This window comes from Balaenoptera physalus (assembly GCF_965194825.1).
Source record: "Balaenoptera physalus genome assembly, chromosome: 5".
Taxonomy (NCBI): domain Eukaryota; kingdom Metazoa; phylum Chordata; class Mammalia; order Artiodactyla; family Balaenopteridae; genus Balaenoptera; species Balaenoptera physalus.
The window spans coordinates 46,297,271-46,319,627 of NC_138884.1; the positions used below are offsets into that span (position 1 = coordinate 46,297,271).

The window sequence follows — 22,357 nt, forward strand, 5'->3', positions numbered from 1 at the left end:
ATATTAAGTCTTTGGATCCATGAACATTTGTTTGTGTCTTCAATTTCTTTGATTTTGTTTGTGTCTTTCCATTTGTTGGTGTCCTTGATTTCTTTCAGCAGTTTTGCAGTTCTAATTGTACAGATCTTCCACTTCCTTGGTTAAATTTATTCCTAAGTATTTTATTGTTTTTGATGCTATTGTGAAAGGGATGGTTTTCTTTATTTCTTTCTCAGATGCTTTATCATTAGTGTAGAGGAATGAAATTGAGTTCTGTACGTTGACTTTGTATCCTGCCAATTTACTGAAATTGTTGATTAATTTCAATAGTTTTTTGGCTGATTCTTTGGGATTTTCTATGTATTCAATCATATCATCAGCAAATAATGACAGTTTTACTTTTTCATTTCTGATTTGGATATATTTTATTTCTTTGTCTTGCATAATTGCTCTAGCTAGGACTTCCAGTACTATATTGAATAAGAGTAGTGAGACTGGGCATCCTTGCCTTGTTCCTGGTCTCAGAGGAAACACTTTCCATTTCTCTCCATCAGGTATAATGTTACCCTTGTGTTTGTTATACATGGCCTTTATGTTGAAGTATGTTCCTTCTATACCCAGTCTGTTAAGGGTTTTTATTATGAAAGGATGTTGTTTTATGTCAAATGCTTTTTCTTTCTCTATTGAAAAGATCATGTGATTTTTATTTTTTCTTTTATTGATGTGATGTGTTGGATTTATTGATTTGCATATGTTGACCCATCCTTTCATCCTAGGAGTAAATTCCGCTTGGTCATCGTATATACTTTTATTAATGTGTTCTTGAATTTGGTTTGCTAATATTTTGTTGATGTTCATCAGGGATATTGGTCTATTGGTCTATATTGGCCTATGTTCATCAGGGATATTGGTCTATAGTTTGCTTTTCTTGTGGTATCTTTATCTGGCTTTGGTATCAAGGTAATGCTGGCCTCATAGAACAAGTTTGGAAGTGTTTTCTCCCCCTCAATATTTTGAAAGAGTTTGAGGAGGATTGGTATTACTTCTTTAAATGTTTGATAGAATTATCCAGGGGAGTTTTCTGGTCCTGGAGTTTTCTGTGTTGGGAATTTTTAAATTACTGATACAGTGTCTTTACTCATTATTGGTCTGTTCCTACTTTCTATTTCTTCCTGATTCAGTCATGGTAGGTTGTGTGTTTCTAGAAATGTATCCATTTCTTTTAGGTTGTATAATCCATTGGCATATAACTGTTCATAGTAGTCTCTTATGATTCTATGTATTTCTGTAGTATCAGTTGTAATGTCTTTTCTTTTCATCTCTAATTTTATTTATTTGACTCTTCTTTTTTTTCCTGGGTCTAACTAAAGGTTTGTCAATGTTGTTTATCTTTTTGAAGAAACATTTTGTAGTTTCCTTGATCCTTTCTGTTGTTTTTCTGGTTTCTATTTCATTTATTTGCATTCTGATACTTACTATTTCCTTAGTTCTGCTAACTTTGGGCTTAATTTTTTCTTCTTTTCCTAGTTCCTTGAGGTATAAAGTTAGGTTGTTTACTTGAGATTTTTCTAACATCTTAATGTATTTATTGCTATAAACTTTCCACTCAGATCTGCTTTTGCTGCATGCCATGATATTTGATATGTTGTGTTTTCATTTTCATTTGTTTTGAGATATTTTTTATTTCCTTTTTGATTTCTTCTTTGACACAGTGATTGTTTAGACGTGGGTTTACTTTCCACATGTTTGTAGATCTTCTCATCTTCCTCTTGTTGTGGACTTCTAGTTTCATACCAATTGTGGTCACAGAAGATAGCTGATATGATTTCAGTCTTCTTAAGTTTGCTAAGATTTGTTTTGTGACCTATCATATGATCCAGCCTGAATGTTCTATGTGCACTTGAGAAGAATGTGTGTTCTGCTACTGTTGGATGGAATATTCTATATGTGTCTATTAAATCCATTTTTTCTAAGGTGTGGTTCAAGTCCAACGTTTCTTTGTTGATTTTCTGTCAAGACAATCTATCCATTGCTGATAGTGGGGTATTGAAATTCCTGCAATTACTGCATTGTTGTCTATTTGTTCCTTAATATCTATTATTACATACTTGTATATTTCAGTGATCGGGTTTTGGGAACGTACATATTTATTATTGTTATATCTTCTTGATGTAGTGACCCCTTTACTGACCTTCTTTGTCTCTTCTTACCTTTTTTGGCTTGAAGTGTGTTTTGTCTGATACAAGGATGGCTATACCCACCTTCTTTTCATTTCTATTTGCTTGGAATATCATCTTCCATCCTTTCACTTTGAGCCTATGTGCCTTTAGAGCTGAAATGAGTCTTCTGTAGAGAGCATAGAGTTGGACCTTGTTTTTTCAGCCATCCACCCACTATGTGCCTTTTGATCGGTGAGTTCAATCTGCTTACATTTAGGGGTGATTATTGCTATGTAAGAATTTACTATTGCCATTTTATCTTTTGCCTTCTGCTTATTTTGTCTCTCTGTTGTTCCTTTTTTCTTCTCTTTCTGTCTGCCCTTATAAGTTGGTGGTTTTCCATGGTGATTTGCTCACTCTCCCCTCTTTTATGTTTATGTTTCTGCTCTAGATTTTTGCTTGTGGTTACCATGAAGTTTACATAAAACATCCTACAGGTAAAATAGCCCCTTTCCTGCTGATGCCAGTTTATCTTCATTCACCTATAAAGGTTTCATCTGCTTACTCTTCCCCTTTTATATTTTTAATGTTAGAAATGATCTCTATGCTGTGATTTCATTACCAAGTTGTAGTATCTATAGCTATTTTTAATGCTCTTTTCCTTTAACCATTATATTATAGTTAAGAATTTAATATACTGTTCTAGAAAAGATTTACAGTATTCTAATTATGAGTATTTATCATCTTAATCAGAGTTTTGTGTACTTTTGTCTTTTTGTTTCAGCTTGAAGAGCTCCTTTCAACATTTCTCATAAGGCAGGTCTAGTGGTGGTAAACTCCCTCAGCTTTAGTTTGTCTGGGAAAGGCTTTAATTCTCCTTTATATCTGAAGGATAACTGCCACATATTCTTAGATGGAAATTTTTATCTTTCAATATTTTGAATATGTCATTCCACTATCTATCTCCTGACCTTCAAAGTTTCTGCTGAGAAATCTACTGTAGCCTAATGGGGGTACCTCTGTAGGTTGCTGTCTTTTTTTTTTCCCCCTGCCTGCATTTAAAATTGCTTCTTTATAATTCAATTTTGACAGCTTCATTAAAATGTGTCTTGGAGGTCTTTCTGTGATGAGATAACAAGATATTCTGTTAGCTTCGTGGATCTGTATATTCATCCCTTCCCCAGATTTGGGAATTTCTCAGCTCTTATTTCTTTAAATAAACTCTGTCCCCTTCCCACTCTCTTCTCCTTCTGGGATGCCCATTATTCTTACGTTTCCCTTTCCAATAGAATCAGATATTTCTCATAGGCTTCACTTTTTAAAAATCTTAGCTCTCTCTTTTCTTCCACCTGAATTATTTCTATATTTCTATCCTTGAGCTTGCTAATTCCTCTTCCACCTGATTTGCTCTATTTCCAGTGCATTGTAATGCATTCTTTATCTCATTTGAGTTCTTCAGCTCCAGAAATCTGTCAGATTCTTTTTTAGAATTTTAATCTCTTTGGTAAAGTATTCCTTCTGCTTGTTATTTTCATTCCTAATATCATTGCATTGCCTTTATGAGTTTTCCATTGAATTTCTTCGTAACAGCTATTTAAAACTCTTTATCAGTTAGAGCACAATATTCCATACCTTTGGGTTTGGCTACTGGAAAATTGTCTTTCTTTTTTTTGTGATACCGTATTACCATGATTCCCTAAATAAAAAATGGAACACCATTTTTATTTAGTTAAGACTTTGTTTACTTTGATCCTAAGAATGCAACAGGTCGGTAGTTAGGAGCTTTCCTTTCCAGAAGGTGGCGCTATGGCACAGGTTTTTGGTTTCTCTTACCAGCGTTAACTAGCGGCTTCTAAGATTGGGAACCCACACAGTTAAAACAAAACAAAACAAAAACAACAACAAAAACAATGCGTGGTGGCAGAATGTGGGCGCAGGGGGGAGGTGTGTGTACTTAGCACTTGGGGCTTTGTGGGTGTCCATGACCTGGTAGAGGTATCCTCAAGTTGGGATGGGGGCGGTGTCCCAGGGGTCCTAGGGTGGTCGGTCCCCTTGCCTCCAGGGGCAGACAGCAGGAGACATTTTACTTCAGTTCTCTTTGTCTGTCTACTTACCTTTCCTTTCCCTCTGCCCATTCACTGCAGTCTCTCCTCAGAGAGAGCAACTGGTCCCGCCAGCTGTAACACACGTGGCTGGGCAGACTTCCAGTCACTGCCTTCATCCTCCAGCTCCTCTGCCAGAAAGGTGGTGCTGGCTCGCTGCCAGAACAGCAGCCGCCTTCTGTGCTGTCACAGCCTCCTGCCACCAGCTCTGCAGCCACTTACCTCAATCCCTGCTACCTGCTCCATGGTCCAATCCACCCACTTTGGATGCACAGGTGGATGGATCTCTTGGATGTCGTTGTATGCTGTGGATAGGTGCTTTTTTTTTTTTTCTGGTTATGGACGTCCTAATAGTTGTAAATCAAAGGAGAGAGAGAAAAAAGGAACGATTCACACTATCATGATACTGACGTCACCCCAAAACTGCATATTTCATTGCTCTGTGACTATTTCAACAATTTGAGTAAGTTGTGTGGAATATTAGACTTTGCCCCTTAAATGGATATTTCAGATTTATATACAAGCAAGGAAGTTTTCCAGTTAATGTGCTATGGATAGTGAAAGTCTTTTTAAACTAAATATCTAAAGTAATATCAATACTAATATGAGTCAACAGCTGAGTTTCCCAAGTGCATCTTTCTGGGCACTAGCGTGATAGGGCTTCAGATTTTTGAAAGTATGTCTTTTACACTGCCCAACTCTCCAATTCTGGTTTAATAACCACAGAACATAATACAGATACCAGGGCTACTCATATGAAAACTGCAATTTAGTGCACACTCCTGGTGGCCACGTTGAGGGTCTCTCCTGGCACAGTTGAGGTTTTCATCCACTGCAGAGATCTCTCAGCTCCTGTCCCGAGTGTTGTACATTTTCTTCTCTGAAGAACAGAATGTGTCTGCCTTAAGTACACAAATAACTCCTCTCACTAAATCAGAATTTCAGGGGCAGGGATGGGGAATTGCCCCTTGGGTATCAGTGTCTGAAAAACTGCTGTGTCTATTTCTCCCCTGAATTTCATTGCACAAAATTATACAATCTTGATAAATCTAGACATGTTACTTCTAACACAGACATGTTCTCATCTTTCCATTTGTGAATTATTTTTGAAAAATATCTGAGTGTGTTGGATTGCTGAATTTTACTGACATGCCCTGTTTAAGCAGGAATGAGAATGCCTTCTGAAATGAATACTTCATTGGCAGTCCCTTCCTATTAGTGAGAACCCCTCTTCTCTATCTATATTTTCCTGGGTCCCACTATCACATACCTACCCCACACCCAGCCTGGAAGTTAAGACCGCATGATTTTTCTGTTAGGATGAACTTGGCTGTTTCAGTGTTTTAAGCTCAATATATGTCAGGGTTGAAATATAACTTAGATATGGAGATTTAAGAAAGTTGCTCTCGGACTTGTGATCAATTTAATTCAGCAAACATTTATCAAATGCTTACCATGTGCCAGGCACTGTGATAGAAGCTGAAGAAATAAAGATAAATAGTGGTTCTTTAAAAAAAAAAAAAGTGCTGTTCCTGTATGAGAAGCAGTATGATTCATTAAACTGCCACAAGTTATAATTTTAGAAACACTCTCACCACTGGGAATCTGTTCCTTTTGTCGAGTATAATTTTTCAGCAGTCATGAGTGAATAATAATTGGGATAATTAAAATTGACCTTTAAAACAGGTCTAAATCCTTGTCTGCTTAGGGTGCTGAAGCAGGACAATCCATGAAAAACTACAGCCATTCTCCCTCCAGATATTTGATTCCTCTGAAGGCTGGTAGAGTCACACACCCTTGCACAATTTTAAAACCATGAAGGGATAGAACTAAGTTTTATAAATGGGCTCCAGGATGTATAACTGGGGGGAAAAAACCCTGAAAGTTTCTCTTCTTTCTCAGTAAGTTATTTAAATCATAGCACTTATTTTTAAGTGAATACTCAGGGTAGTTGATAAAGAGAAAGCCCCCCTGCCCTTTTTTAAAAATAAACTTTATTTTTTGAGCAGTTTTAGGTTTATGTAAAATTGAGCAGAAAGTACAGAGATTTCCCATATACCCCCTTCCCTCACACATGCTTAGCCTCTGCCATTACCAGCATCCTTCTCCAGAGTGGTATTGATACTTTTTTTAGTTTACAATTGGTGAACCTGTGCTGACACATGATAGTCACCCCAAGTCCATAGTTGATGTTTCACTCTCGGTGTTGTACATTCTGTGGGTTTGGACAAATGTATAATGACATGTATCCAGCATTATATTATTATACAGAATAGTTTCACTGCTCTTAAAATCCCTTGTGTTCCTCTTATTCATTCCTCTCTCCCATCTAAACACTGGCAACCACTGATCATTTTACTGGCTTCACACTTCTGTTTTTTCCAGAATATCATATAGCTAGAATCGTATGGTATGTAGCCTTTAAAGACTGGCTTCTTTCACTTAGTAATATGCATTTGGGTTTCTTCTGTGTCTTTTCATGGCTTGATGGATCATTTCTTTTTATTACTAATGTTCCACTATATGGATGTACCACAGTTTGTTTATCCATTCCCTACTAAAGGTGTCTTGGTTGCTTCCAAGTGTTGACGTTTAATGACTAAAGCTGCTATAAACATTTTTGTGCCTGTTTTTGTGTAGACATAAGTTTTCAACCCCTTTGGGTAAATACCAAGGAACAGATTTTAGATTGCATGTAGGAATACGTTTAGTTTTGTAAGAACCGGCCAAACAGTCTTCCAAAAAGGCTGCACCATTTTGCATTCCCACCACCAATGAGAGTTCCTGTTGCTCTACATCCTTGCCAGCATTTGGTGTCATTAGTGTTCCCGATTTTGACCATTTTCATAGGAGTGTAGTGGTATCTCATTGTTGTTTTAATGTGCATTTCTCTGAAGACGTATGATGTGGAGCATCTTTTCATATGCTTCTTTCTCATCTGTATATCTTCTTCGGTGAAGTGTCTGTTAAAGTCAGCTTAGGACCATTTTTTAATTGGAGTTGTTTGTTTTCTTATTGGTAAGTTTGAGTTCTTTGCATATTTTGGATAAAAGTCATTTGTTCGATGTGTATTTTGCAAATATTTTCTCCCATCCTATGGCTTGTGTTTTCATTCTCTTGACTGTCTTTTGCAGGGCAGAAATTTTTAATTTTAATAAAGTCCATCTTATCAGTTCTTTTCTTCATGGATCGTGGCTTTGTATCTACAAAGTCTTTGCAGAACACAAGTTCATCTAGATTTTCTCCTATGTTATCTTCAAGGAGTTTTATAGTTTTGTGCTTTACAGTTAGATCTGTGAACCATTTTGAATTAATTTTTGTGAGGGGTAAAAAGTCTGTGTCTAGATTCATGTTTTTGCTTATGGAAGTCCATTTGTTCCATTACCACTTATTGAAAAGACTATCTTTGCTCTATTGTATTGCCTTCGCTACTTTGTCAAAGGTCAATTGATTATATTTGTGTAGGTCTACTTCAGGGCTCTCTGTTCTGTTTCACTGATCTATTTGTCAGTTCTTTTGCCAATACACTGTCTTAATTACTGTACCTTTATGGTAAGTCTTGAAATCAGGTAGTGTCATTCCTACCACTCTGTTCTTCTTCAATATTGTTTTGGCTATTCTGGGTCTTTTGCTTTACCACATAAACTTTAGAATCAGTTTGTTGATATCCACAAAATAACTTGCTTGAATTTTGATTGAGATTGCCTTGAATCTATAGATCAGATTGGGAAAAACTGAAATCTTGACAATATTGAGTATTGTCCATGAACATGGAGTATCTCTCCATTTATTTAGTTCTTCCTCGATTAATTCCTCAGAGTTTTGTAGTTTTCCTCATATAGATCTCATGCATATTTTGTTAGATTTATACCTAAGTATTTTATATTTTTTAGGTGCTAATGTAAATAGCATAGTGTTTCAGATTCCTAATTCCACTTGATCATTGCTGGTATATAGAAAAACAATTGACTTTTGTATTTTAACCTTGTATCCTGTGACCTTGCTATAACCACTTATTAGTTCCAGGAGTTTTTGCATAGATGATCTTGTCATCCATAACAAAGACATTTCTTTCCTAATCTGTATCCCTTCTATTTCCTTTTCTTGTCTAATTGCATTAACTAAGACTTCTAGTAGGATGTGGAAAAGGAGTGGTGAGAGGGAAAATCTTTGCCTAGTCTTGATCTTAGTGGGGAAAGTTTCCAGTTTCTCACCATTAAGTGTGGTGTTAGCTGTAAGTTTTCGGTAGATATTCTTTATCAATTTGTGAAAGTTCAACTCTATTCCTAGTTTACCAAGAGTTTTTACCATGGATGGGTGTTGGATTTTGTCAGATGCTTTTCTTCATCTATCGATAGCACCATGTGATTTTTCTTTGTTAGCTTGTGGATGTGATGGATTACATAAACTGATTTTTGAATGTTGAACCAGCCCTGAATACCTGGGACAAATTCCATTTGTTTCAGTATGTAATTCTTCTTCTATTTTTTAAAAATCTGTTAAAATTTTTATTTTATTTTACTTTATTATTTTGTTTTTGGCCACACCGTGTGGCTTGTGAGATCCTAGTTCCCTCACCAGGGATTGAACCCGGGCCCCCTGCAGTGGAAGCATGGAGTCCTAACCACTGGACTGCCAGGGAATTCCCTGTAATTCTTCTTATACATTGTTGGATTTGATGGCTAATATTTTGTTGAGGATTTTGCATCTGTGTTCATGAGAAATATTGGTCTGTAGGTTTCTTTTCTTGTAATATCTGTGATTGGTTTTGGTATTATGGTACTATTAGCCTCATAGAATAAGTTAAAAAGTATTCCTCTGTTTCTATCTTCTAAAAGGGATTATGGAGACATGGCATGATTTCTTCCTTAAATGTTTGGCAGAATTCACCAGGGAAGCCCTCTGGACTTTGTGCTTTCTGTTTTGGAAGGTTAGTATTATATTATTAAAATAATTATTTGAATTATTGTTTCAAATTTTTTAATAGATATTTGTCTTTCTCCGTCTGACTTATTTCACTTAGTATGATAATCTCCAGGTCCATCCATGTTGCTGCAAATGGCATTATTTCATTCTTTTTAATGGCTGAGTAATATCCCATTGTATATATGTAGCACATCTTCTTTATCCATTCATCTGTCCTCAACAAAATACTAGCAATCCAAATCCAACAGTACATTAAAAGGATCATACACTATGATCAAGTGGGATTTATCCTAGGGATGCAAGGATTTTTCAGTATCTGCAAATCAATGGCTGTGATACACCACCACAGGTTAAAGAATAAAAACCATATGATCATCTCAATAGATGCAGAAAAAGCTTTTGACAAAATTCAACACCTATTTATGATTAAAGACTCTCCAGAAAGGGTCCTAGAGGGAACATATTTCAAAATAATATAGACCATATACAACTAACCTACAGCTAACATCATACTCAACAGTGAAAATCTAAAAGCATGTCCTCTAAGATCAGGAGCAAGACAAGGATGTCCAGTCTCACCACTTTTGTTCAACATAGTTTTGGAAGTCCTAGCTGTGGCAAACAGAGAAGAAAAAGAAAAGGAATCTAAATTGGAAAAGAAAGAAGTAAAACTGTCACTGTTTGCAGATGATATGATATTAGACATAGAAAATCCTAAAGGTGCTACCAGATAACTACTAGAGCTCATCAATGAATTCAGTAAAGTGACATTTTCTTTGCTGAGGAATTTTTAGTCTACTTTAGAACATAATGCATATTGAAAAGATGCCATTTATATACAGTTGTGTATAAACTGGATTTGAAAGTTCTGAAGAAACTAAGAGCATGCATCACCAAGGAGCTGTAGTAATCCAAAGAGATTTGTTTGGGACTGTTTTTTATTTATGGAGGGGGTAGATTTAAGTAGTTTTAGGAGGAGGTCAAGGGTCTGGAAAACACTCAGATAGTGTCACTTAGATTGAGAGGATTAAGGCAACTATGTTTTCCCCAGCTATGGGAAGTTCCAAATTGCTAAGATTTTACCTGGAGAAAAGAATATATATATAATTTTTAAAAACAGAAGCTGAAATATTGTTTAATAATTTCAGTATAAAGCTGTTCTGTTGGCAGGACAAACAATAGGCTATTGATTAAAATGATGTTACAATAGGTACAACTACTGAGACAATGTTTGCTCATTTAATACATAAGAACTTATTCTAGAAGCATGCACACAAGGATGCTCTGAGCACTCTGATCTGAATCACACATAAATCATGAACAATTACGGTGTGTCTGTATTTTCCACAAGACACGTTACAATGGATCATCAGTTTCCCTTTAGAGTTCCTAAGCTTTTCTGAGAACATTTGAGCTTCTGAGTACATTTGAACTTTTGAAGGAATAAGTGCATTTCAAAACTGAGATTATTTCATAGAATAATTTCTTCTTAATATGAGTGTTATTATGAAGAGAAATAAACTTGCTTTAGCCTATTGAACTGTAATATTATCTGTCTATTTTCATTTGTTAATTCTTACAAGATTATTACTTGTACTCACCTCATTTTCCCCCTAAGTGGTAAATAGTTGTACTTTTCAGTTGTTTTGCCATCTCGTTTGTTAAAAACAATTATTTATGAATAATTGTTGTAGCTTTGAAGCATTTCAGGATTCATCTTTTTTTTTGGATAGAAATAGTATGTATCAGACTATTGATAAGAATAATATTCAGTGGAAATCAAATATTTTTTAATGATTCCAGAAAAAGAAAATTAAATTGTGTCTTAACAATTTTGGCTCCAGGAATCGTAGTATAAAATATAGACATTTCAGATTGAAAACAATGGTTTAGGAGATTTTTGGGTGGCATCTGAGACTTCACCTTACTTGAATGTAATTTAGTTAAAAACACAGTGAATGTACAGAAAACACTGTCCAAACACAGAGCAGCTCTTTTCCAAGTACCTTATTGGACGTGGTCACGTTTTTTGATCACGTGCATTCTCAAATTTGACTGTGTGGAAGTGAATTGGAACAACCAATTAGGGTTTTAAAGAAAATGATCACTTTTAAAATTGTTTCTCAAAGGCAAAGATGACTTCATAAGAGCGAGTACATCTTACTCTTTTTTTTTTTTTTATTTTTTTTTTAAAGGCTAAGATTCATATGCCTTCTTTTGAGGAAAGAATAAAAAATGAGAATATGGCTTGGAACGTTGAATGCTGCCTTCTGTATCTCTCTATAGGGAAAACGTCCTTATAGAATATTTTGAAGAAGCTTATGTGATGACTTGTCTTACCATACTGAAAATAATAAAAGCAAACACTATTGATCCTCATAGAAACCCTATGAATTGTGTGATTCCCCTTTGTCCAGTTGTGTGATTCAGTTGTGTGACATCCTCATTGTACAGATGAGGTAACTGAGGCTTAGGGAGGGCCAGTGACTTCCCAAGAGTAGGCAGCTTGGTAAATGTCATGCCCACACCCTGTCTGGCTCCAGAATCTACACTTGGTCCTCACTGTTTCCAACCCAGAAAGGAGAGACCCCAATACGGTGAGATGAGAAAGATGTGAGCAGAGGGGACTGAGTGGGGAGCATCTGGGGAGACTCAGAAAGGAAGCCATGCTGGGGGGGGTGGGGGAGGCTGGGAAAGGAGCAGGCTTCCCAAGCTAAACAGTTGATGGAGATAATCTTCATTTACCCTCAACCAGCTCTGTGACTTTGAGCAGGTTACTTAGATCCCTGGGACCCCTTTACCTAAAGGGGGAATGATGCAGGCCTGGTCTGCTCAACAGGCAGGGAAATTGTCCCCTGAGAAATTGTCACGTTAACATTCGAGTTAGCACAGCTGACTGTGGATTGTGGATGATCCCAATCTTCTGGAATTTTCTGAATGGCTAATAATGCCCCAGTAATGTCTCAACAGCTTTGTACTTGCAGTGCACACACTCACAACGGGTGCTTCTTTGCTCTTCCTTTTGCCAAGGACCCTTCGGGCACTTTGCTGAAGCCTGACTCCTTCTCACAGCAATGCTTGTAAATGCATAAAATGTATACATAGGGTTACAAAGTAAATAGTTATATTGAAATGCTGATATCAATGTACTAGAAATTGTAACATAGTGTCTTCTTAGTTATTAGCGCATTCAAAAACAAGATCTAGTGGTGACTTTAATAAATACTGTTATTTTGAAGTAAAGGGGACCATAAACAATATTTCTAGATGTCTTGGACAACGATTGCTATTAAAATATCTGTAACTTATGTTGGTAACATATGCACGGGCACTGGTGAATATAGTCTGGTTTGTCTACATTTGTGACTGAAGAATATGCTAAATTTTAGCTAGAGGTTAGTGAAAATAAAGATATAATTTTTTTCTATTCATCTCAACAGACCCCCTATATCATATTTGTACCACACGTTAAGAACCCCTGAGCTGTGTGGTTCACTGCTTCAAGTTCTGTGAAAAACCCTCCTGAGCTTTGATTGAACTTCTAATGAATCTTTAGATCAAGCTAGGGAAAACCAGTACCTTAAAAGTAGTCTTCCTATTTGCAATCATTTTAGTCTGAATTATGTAGTTTTTCTTTAATGTCTTTCAATACAATTTTTATAATAATCTCCATAAATGTCCTGCAAATTCTGTAAGATTCATTCTTAGATACTTTATATGTTTTGTTAGTATTTGCTATTTCTATTTAATTTAATTTCTAACTATGGATAAGTTTAGAAATACTATCAGGTTTTGTATAATGAATTGTTAAGCTAGCCAATGACTTTCAGAATTTCTACCTCCATAATCATATCATCTGGAAACCATAACGGTTGCTCTTTTTTATCCAATTTTGTGCTTTTAATTTTTAAATTTTCTCTTACGTACTGATAGGACTTACAGTGCAATGTTCAATAGAAACGGTGGTGTCTGTGAAAGTGTTCTTTCTGATTTTCAAGGAAATACTTTTAATATTTTCCCATTTAGGAGTGATGTGCTGGAACCAATTTTTAGCAGCTAGCAAGAGCCAATCATTAACTTTTCATGAATTTTGCATGAAAATACAATCATTATTAAAAATTAAATTATATAAACATAATTAAATCATATTAAAACAAAAGTAATACATTCTGAAAACTCACCACTTCCTACTTTATTTTATGTCATCTTGCTGTTATCAGTGCTCTTGAGGTGATTTACATACCTTGTGTCTGCGTGGTGAAAATACTATATAATGATTCTTTTTCCAACTTCCTGGTCAGTGACATCACGTTGATAGCTTTGAATTGGCCATGGTAGGAGTATTTACACCATGGAAAGTGGCAAATGCTGCCAATCAGGGTTTTTAATTTTCCTTAAGAGCCTGTTGTTCAACGTTTACTAACACACCTCTGATCAAGACTGATGTTTGCCACAGGCTCTAGCATTTTCCTAGCCTGTTAACTAAAAAGAAAGGAAATTAAGGAAGAAGAGAAGGGAGGGTGGCAGGGAAATAGGAAGGAAAGGAAAGTAAAAGGGAAGGAAGAAGAGAGGAAGAGAGGACAGGAAAGCTTTACTCAGTGTATTAACCCGCACGTGGTGTTTCCCCCCAGATAGCTGTGACGCTCCTCTGGCGTCTGCCCTGCCCCGGGCTTCCTTCAGCAGCTCCTCAGAGCGGTCCAGCAGCCACGGCCCTGGCTTCGCAAGCCTTAATCGCAGAGACGGTGAGTCTGCAGCTGTCTTCTTGTCAATCCACGCTGATTCTTTCCCAGAGAGAATTATTTTCATTTTTAGTTCATATTCCTTCTTATAGGTCAAAACTTAATTATATTGAGTTTAATGAATGAAACTGAAGAAAGCAGCAGGTTCATCATATCTGCTAGTATTCCTCTGCTAGCTTTCTTCTTGCTTATGATCCATTTTTTGGTTTGTTTTGATATCTTCCTTCCCTGTTGATTGCCAGCAAATGATCATCAATAAGATTTATGAGAAGGGAATTATTGGAGTCTAGATTTTTTCCGGGGTTATCATCCCTTTTTAGTTTTAGGACCGGCGACAGAAGGGTGACTAGTCAAGTGCGCTGGTCATGAATAACTAAAACAACACAAGAAGGAGCCAGTGCTGCAGCCACTGGGGAAAACTGAACAGGCCACCGCGTGATGTTTGCGAGATGTGAGGCTGCCAAAGGATGTCATGGGAAAATGACTCCATTCCCAGGACTTGGCCTGGGAGGAGACCAGGTGAAGGCTGCCACTGAAAATAAAGATTCCCTTCCTATTAGTGGGAAGGGAGTTAATGACTTACTTTTTGGAAAGGTCCATTTTTGCTACTTGAATGTTGTCCAGTGAATTACCTCTTCTATTGCACAAATACTAATTCAGTGGATTAAATAAGTGAATACATACACTTCAAATTCAAATGCTTTGCTACTTTTTTTGATTAATTTTATTGGAGTAGGGTTGCTTGACAATGTTGTGTTAGCCTCCACTGCACAACAAAATGAATCAGCCATACCCGTACAGATATCCCCTCCCTTTTGGACTTCCCTCCCACTTAGGTCACCACAGTGCCTTAGGTAGAGCTCCCTGTGCTATACAGTATGTTCCCATCAGTTGTCTATTTTATACATAGTATCAATAATGTATATATGTCAATCCCAGTCTCCTAATTCCTCCCACCCCACCCCTTTCCCCCTTGGTATCCATACATTTGTTCTCTACGTCTGTGTCTCTATTTCTGCTTTTGTTTTGCTACTGTTTTAAGGGATAGATTTTTTAAATGAAAGATTAATTCAGAAAGTAAAAGTTAAAATTAACTGTGTCCCATGTAAACGCACTGCTGTAAATTCTGGAGATACTACTAAGGAATTGAGTGTTTTCCTCCCTTTCTTTGACATTTCTAAGATCAGAGTTAAAGTCTAGCTTGAGCTTTACTGTGTCCTTAAGGATCAAATTTGGGAACCTAGTAAGTGATCAAATAGATTGGCAGGGAAGAGTAAGAACACAGGTGAAGAAATTCAATGAGCTCAGGATGGGAAGGCATGTCCATTAATTGTCCAGCTTCATGGTCTTTTCCCAGGAAAAAGCATTTTGTGGCCACATATTTACTCCTCAAAGCATCATTCATAATCATTTTTAGCACCCCAGTAAAAATATATTCTCATTGAAACCAGATTTCAAGAAGATCAGTTATCAAATTACCCATTTTCGGTCTGGTGGTTATTCTAATATCAGCTTAACATCTAAACTTTCCAGTGGTTTCCCTAAAATTGTAAAAACTAAGTAAGCCATATTTAATTAGTTTAAAGAGGCCCGAGGGGCTTGTGTGTTGTGTTTCTAATTTGCATGTGTAGAGTCTCTTTATGATTCAGGCCTCCAGTGCTATCAATATGGTGGCACTGGGAAGTTTATAAACATTAGAAGGGAAAATCCTGAAGCTTAAGATGAACTTATTTCCATTATATTTAATTAAAAAACTAATAACTCAGAATATTATAAGCCATCATTATAAAATGGTAAGTACAAAGCTTATCTTTTATATTTAAACTACTCTCTTTGCAAATTTAAATTAATTATTTTAAGAGTGGCAATCAACTGATGAGGGTTTCTTTTTAATGGTTGTTGCTACTCTGATTGCATATAGTGTACATTTCACTAAATATCCCTAGATATTACCACCTGATTTCAGACCCATTTCTAAAGCATGCTTTAGACAGCACAATTTATCAATATTCCTTCTGAAGGATTATCTATATGTGTTTTCTGTTAAAAGCCAGCATCCCAGAGTCTTTATGGACATTTCCTTTGCCTTGGTAAATGCTAGAGAACATATTAGTTCACTTTAGTTTAGATTATTATGATGTAAAATGTGGATAGTATGAAATGTGGATGAATATAATGAGGGCGATGATGCTTCATATATAGTAGTTTTAGCTTTTTGGAATATTTTGTGTATGATCTAGTGAGGAAAATCATGTTAGACTCCCTGATTGTATGGTTAAAATTTCCTTGGTCTGTGTTGTGGTATTTGGAAGTTTTAAAGAAGGTGGTCTGTCTTACACCCCTAGGTTCTTATTTTGCCCATAAGTCATTGCGCTTCTAGAATGTTCATTAAGAATTAGAAATGTCTCAAATATCACAGCTTCCACCAAGAACTTTATACATAGCAGCTGATCAATTCATCTACCTGATACATAAAGGTAGTAAGAGAATAGTCTATACATAATTTTTGATTGTATGTGTGTGCATATATATAAATTTGACCCACTGTATAACCCCCCAAAGCCAAATAATTCAAACTTTAAGGCATTTGATGATTTTAAAGTACTTCACTGATTCAACACATAACAAATGTTAATTAATTGACTAGAACTTATTGCACATTTCATGTTTTCTCTTTTACATATTTTTTACTTATGCAGTTTATGTATTTATTTTGTTTTCTATTAATTTATGAAAAGTAGTAAAATATTTCTTAGAAAAGACTTTGCAATAAATAGAAGAAAGAAGTCTACGAAGGATATTAAGAGGAATGAGCAGAGAAGTTAGGAGGGATCCAGGCGTTTCTAGGGACAGGTGGGCCAAAGCAGAGAGATGCAGACCTTGCATCTTTGAAAACCATGATTCCTGAGCATGTTACCACCTGTTTGCCAGTGTTTTCTGTGAGCTCCCTAATGGAATTGTTGGTTATTGTAGAGATAGTAATGGGCTAGTATCATCACTCAACATTGGACTAAGTGCTCCTGGAGTTTACTTTTGAAATTTCTAGTCTGGTTCCTCTAGCATTCCCATTTTGAAGTCTGGGATTGGGTTCCAGATAATACATTTAACAAAGTATCCCCTCTGAGGTCATACACCTTACCTTTTTATACAGAGAAACACAAATTACTGGAAATGCCTGAATGTATAATTTTTCAGAACTGATGGATTTTTTTTAAGGGGTAAAACACAGACACGTACATGTATTCATATACCTATTCAAGAAAATTAATGCCATTAGATAAAAATGTAAAGTTCTTGAAGCTTTACATCTTTACAGTCAAATTGGGTTTGACTATTCATATTAGCTGAATTTCTTTCCATCAATATTAAATTGATATTTCCTAGAATTACAAGTGACCTAATATTTCTCATATAAAATCAAGGTTGCTGAAATCTGTGTATTCTAAATAAGAACATGCTATAATATTGACTTCAGTTTTTTCTTCTCAAAAATCTCCTAAAGGAACTTTATGCAGTTTATCCAAGTTTATTCAAAACAAAAGTTAAAAAACCAAAACCAAAAGTAAAAAAACTACCTTAGAGTAAACCATGCTGGACTTTCATTCTAGATCTTGCATGTGAAAATAACCTTTTGTTTTTACAATTATTGTTACTGTAGGTGACCCTTCATGAAACTGGCTTTAGCATTTCAGATGCTGCTTTCCAACTCCGGATAACATGTTCTTTTTAGCCACGTGACGTGTCCTCTTTAGTCACCGCAGGCATGGTGGTGAGATGAGTGGTCTGGCCAGAGCTGATTGAGATTGATTAGGAGGAAGTGTACACACATTTTGTTCTCCTTTTTTGTTCCCCCAAAGTGCTTGCATAAACAATCATCCCCAGAAAGAGGGACAACTCCATCCATGGCCCAGATGCTGAAAATCACGCCCACTAATGCGGCAAGCCACTCATCACTGACAGCAGAAATGAGACTGCTTTAAATTTAACTTGATCAAAAATGGCATATCAGATTACCATATTGTGTATTGCAAACAGAAAGTAGATGGAGACAAGCTGAACTGACTGGATGTTTTCTTTTCTCTTTGTAATTCTTCACCTTTCCCGTACCGAGACATTGATCATATTTCCTCACAACAGACTTATGTGTTGGTGGAGCCAGGAAAGATTTTGTCTAATGCTCCCAATACAATTAATGGCTGAGCATATTAGCAACAATTCTCAGCGTTAAGATATTTATTTCTCACTTTAGGAAGTACATTTACTAGTACAAGTTAATACTCCAGGTTTTAGCAGGAAATAAATACACATGATTCGATTAGGAGAAAATGCTTAGGCCTGGGCATCAGACACTAAATATTTTCTTATAACCTGGAACGTCTGATTATTTGGACTCTGCAATATCCCAAATAAGCTATGATGTAAAATTCACTGTTTTTTACAAAGAAATGTTAGAAAATGGAAAGAGTGAATAATAATTTAAAATATCTAGACGTATATCAACTCCTGATATAAATCAGAATATTACTGAATACATCAAAAATGTTTGATGCAAATCTTATAATAATAAACTTGTCCCTCATATTTTTTCATAAAATCGTAGTTCTCCAGTATTTCTATCTTTTATTCACAGGCTAGGTGCCTGGTAGAACTGGTCAGTATTCCCAAATACTAGTCTGAGCAATTCAGATGGCAATAAAAGGGCTTGCAAACCAGATTTTTATAAAGGCATATGAATGTACTGGGGAATTTTTGCCTCTGGATGTCAGATTTTTCATTCTGTTTATCTGTGCTTCCTAAAAGTTTTTAGACCTATTAGGGCCAAGACACATTCTTTTTCCGATTTTTCTTAACAAATGATCCTGCAGATGCAACTGTGGGTATTGAGTGCAGTGGACAGGCCAAATGTAATAGCATCCATGTAAAATACACCCATGTACTAAAGCACAGAGCACTGTCTTGGTGACCATGCAACTTTATTAAATCACGGCCTGATGGTAGCATGTGAGAGGAGAAGCCCCCAAATCCCAGGGTTCGTGCAGACCCTGCTGTACAGTTGTCACACAGAACTCATCTGCTCAGGTTTTCCCATGGTCCTTTTCAAGGTCTGGAGTCTCCAGGTTACCTCCATAGAACCTAAGATGCTAGATGAGACAAACCAGAACAAACCAAACGTGTTTTTCAGCGTTGTCAACAACCTTCAGGGAGGCAATGTTGTCATTTCTCTCTACCAAGTAGCCCAAATTATAGCACTACCCCCAGAATAAGGCAATCCTCAGTCTCTTTTGAATTCAGTGGACTCTTTTGAATGGGTGAGCATCTTCCAGGGATGCTCAGATTTCTTTGTTCCTCCTTCTTTCCAAGACAGTGTTTGGGTTTACAGAAGGGCTGGTGCCCTCATGCAGCTGGATGGTGGGGCTTCTCACGTTGGGGCTCAGCTCCTTGCTATCTGCTGAAGGGAGTTTGTCTGCTTTTAACGCTGAGGGTTACTTGGCACCTGCTCCTGAAGCCTGTGGCGGATTTACCTCTTGGTAAGACCGTGTTCCCAGGGAACAGGTCATTGTCCCTTCCGGGATCTTTGCGATGTCACTTCTTGCCTCCCTGAAGCCTGACCATGAGTCTCATTTGGTTTCCAGCCTGAGCAGCCTTGGTTACAGGTTTAATTTGCCTTTGCCAAGTTGACCTTCTGTTCAGATCCAGTCAGACTCTCATCTCACTTCTGTGCCCCCTTTTGATGGCCTGTGGGCAGTCTGGTTCACCATACCAAGGGGAAAAAGATCGTCAAATGGTTTTGTTCTGGCAGTTTAGTCCAGAAGTAACCTATCACTTCCACTCAGAGCTTGTTGGCCAGAACTGGTCACATAGCCCCACCCAACCACCAGGGGGCGTGGAAATCGCAATCCTCCAAGTGCCTGGAAGGTAGAAGAAGGGAAATAGTTGGCAACCATTAGTAATGACTACACAGCCCCCTACAAGGTGATCTCCCAAAATTCCAAATGGAAGCCAAGACAAAACCTTTCCACAGCTTGCTTATTCCTCTCACTTTTCTGATCCCCCTGGGACTTCGCTCCTGAGCAAGGTGTCTGAATCACCCTCCCACCACCTTTTGCCCTTCCTCCATTTCCTCTCTTTCCCACGATCGTCTGGGTTCCCATCTCTTCTTCCTGCCAAAGAGGGAGACAGCACACGTCCTGTTTCCTATTTTCTTAGTTGGTCTTTGCCCTCCCTGGCTTCGCTAGGGCTTCATGGGATAATGATCACCGGCTAACAGGATTTACCGGAGAGGAATGAAAAACACAACAGTTTATCCTTGCAAAATTATGTCTGTGTTTATTATCTGCCCAGTAAGTATCTTATGGTGGCCACAATTTTGCCATAGTATTTTTCCAAAAGTAAGTACTGCCTATGACGTACTTGGCAACTTCCCAAAAGATATGTGGAAGCCCTTCTAAGCACTATCCAAATTCAAAAATAGTTGTCTAGCAAATTCTACTCTGTTCTTTTCCAAAGTAATCACTTTTATATCATGTATAATATACAAAAATGTTCATGAAAATTATTTATTTAACAGTATGTATCCTTGACATACACCATGATGTCTTTGTTTCCTCCACTTTTAATAAATATTATTGGCATCCCTATGGAGATATATTTTATCCCATTACATACTGCTTTACTCATCCAATGCAATTACATTGCCTCTTGTAGGGATATTCCCTTTTTCTTGTTTGGAGTCACTGATGAAAGACGTACCAAGTGAGGTGACCTTCAATCCTGCCAAAGGGGTGAGGTTCAATTAGCAACCTTTCATGAGGCATCTGGGATCACTAATGACCAAAGCACACAGGAGTCTTGAACTTCTGGTTTAACTTGTGGCACAGAGACTGGTCCAGGAAGGCCACAGCCAGTGGCAAAGGCTAATGGAATATCTCAGTGGACCCTGTGGTCAGCTACTCCCACCTTTGCTCTGAACATTAATGAGGAGCTTCTGGACTAGGGGCTGACTGGAAGATGGTATTTCAGGGGTTCCCTGTTCTCTCTGTCCTGTGATCCTTGCAGTAGACTCTTCCTTGTTGCCGTGTTTCCTCCAAGGAAATCCAGTGGAGCAGGCTTTTCTCCGACACAAAATAATGCCATACTTTGCTGGGGATGAATGCCTACCCCCCAAAAAATGCACCTTTGTCAGTAGTATTTACATTTTGTGATGCTCAGACCTTATCCTTTTTGCATTCTCATTTTACCACTCTATTTTGTATAGCAGCTCGTCTGTACATATCTCTTTTTATCCAAGGCTTTCACAGTGTGCTTACAAATTGTAATGAATTCAGCTCCATAACATCACTAAAGAAAATGTAAGTTTTACCATCAATGGACTTTTTTTCCAAAGGCTTCTGGTTAACTGAGCAGTCAAGTATGGATGGATAATTTAGTACTCATGGTTTTATTTCTAAGCATCTCACCCTTGCATTTCCTGACATGATCCTACACTGAATTTAATTAAAAAGAAAAAGGAGCTCTTGCCTTAAGAAGAGTAACGGTGTGTCCCTGGGAAGTGGTGGGGGCCTTGGAGCAGAACGCCTGGCCTCCTGCCTTTCTGGGCATCCTGGATTCCCCACTGTTCTCTACATATCAGAGGGAGATGCAGCTATTCTGAGTGGCCTCAAGAATGATCTGGAATCATATCTGTTCTGAATAACTCAGGGGGCCTCTGAAAGATGCACAATGATGCTTTTATAGAATTAGACCAGATCTCAGAGCTGCATCTCTCCTAAACATGAAGATTTCCCGGGAGATGCACAAATAAACTTGGTCATACATTTTATTCAGTCATGAATGAGGTATTTAGTACATGTTCGGATGGTTTATAGGCTTGCTGGGCAATTCGTATTTTATTTCTAAGGTGAGAAATTAGCAAAATCATCTTATAGTCTTGTCAATACAGAACTTCAAACACCTAAGAACTGCAAAGCCTGAGATCAACTCAGATCTGAATGCCTCTCTACTGTGTGTTTCTTTAAAACTTGGTCAGGAGTGTCTATGAGAGAAGCAAAACAAAACACACAGTAGCAGTGGATTTTTGTTTATTTTATGCAGAAAGAGCTGCAGCGATGAATGTTAATTGCCAAGGGCATTGAAAGTTGTCCCTCGGGACACTGCACACAGAACTTAAGGGAGTCACGTGCGAACAGTCACACTGTACTTTTTTTCTTTAATATCACTGGCATTTAATTTGAATCACAAATTAACAAGTATACACTTATTTTTTATTTAATTTTAAATTGTCTGTTTACAAAACCATTACTGGGTATGTCTGCATTTAGTAGAGGAATCTGTTTTACAATTAGGCAGCTCTGTGTGATTTTTTCATTATGGATGCACTTTTTGGAAAACTACCTGTTGTCTCCTGCTCAGGCTGCTAGCAGACTGCAGGAAGCACAGCAGAAAGGGAATCAGA

General features: G+C 37.2%; 1 protein-coding gene and 2 long non-coding RNA genes across 3 annotated transcripts in view; 2 read left to right on the top strand and 1 right to left on the bottom strand.

The window, feature by feature from the left end:
• LOC309661438 overlaps positions 1-14,022 on the top strand; it is a 37,591-nt gene extending 23,569 nt beyond the window's left edge. Inside the window, exon 3 of the long non-coding RNA XR_014264045.1 lies at positions 13,798-14,022. This is a non-coding gene — a long non-coding RNA (uncharacterized lncRNA). The remainder of the gene's footprint in view (positions 1-13,797) is intronic.
• Positions 1-22,357, bottom strand: part of LOC309661708 (uncharacterized protein) — a 178,958-nt gene that overhangs the window by 80,666 nt on the left and 75,935 nt on the right. The gene's annotated exons all lie outside the window — the stretch shown is intronic.
• Positions 1-22,357, top strand: part of LOC309661736 — a 130,466-nt gene that overhangs the window by 41,720 nt on the left and 66,389 nt on the right. The window lies entirely within an intron of this gene.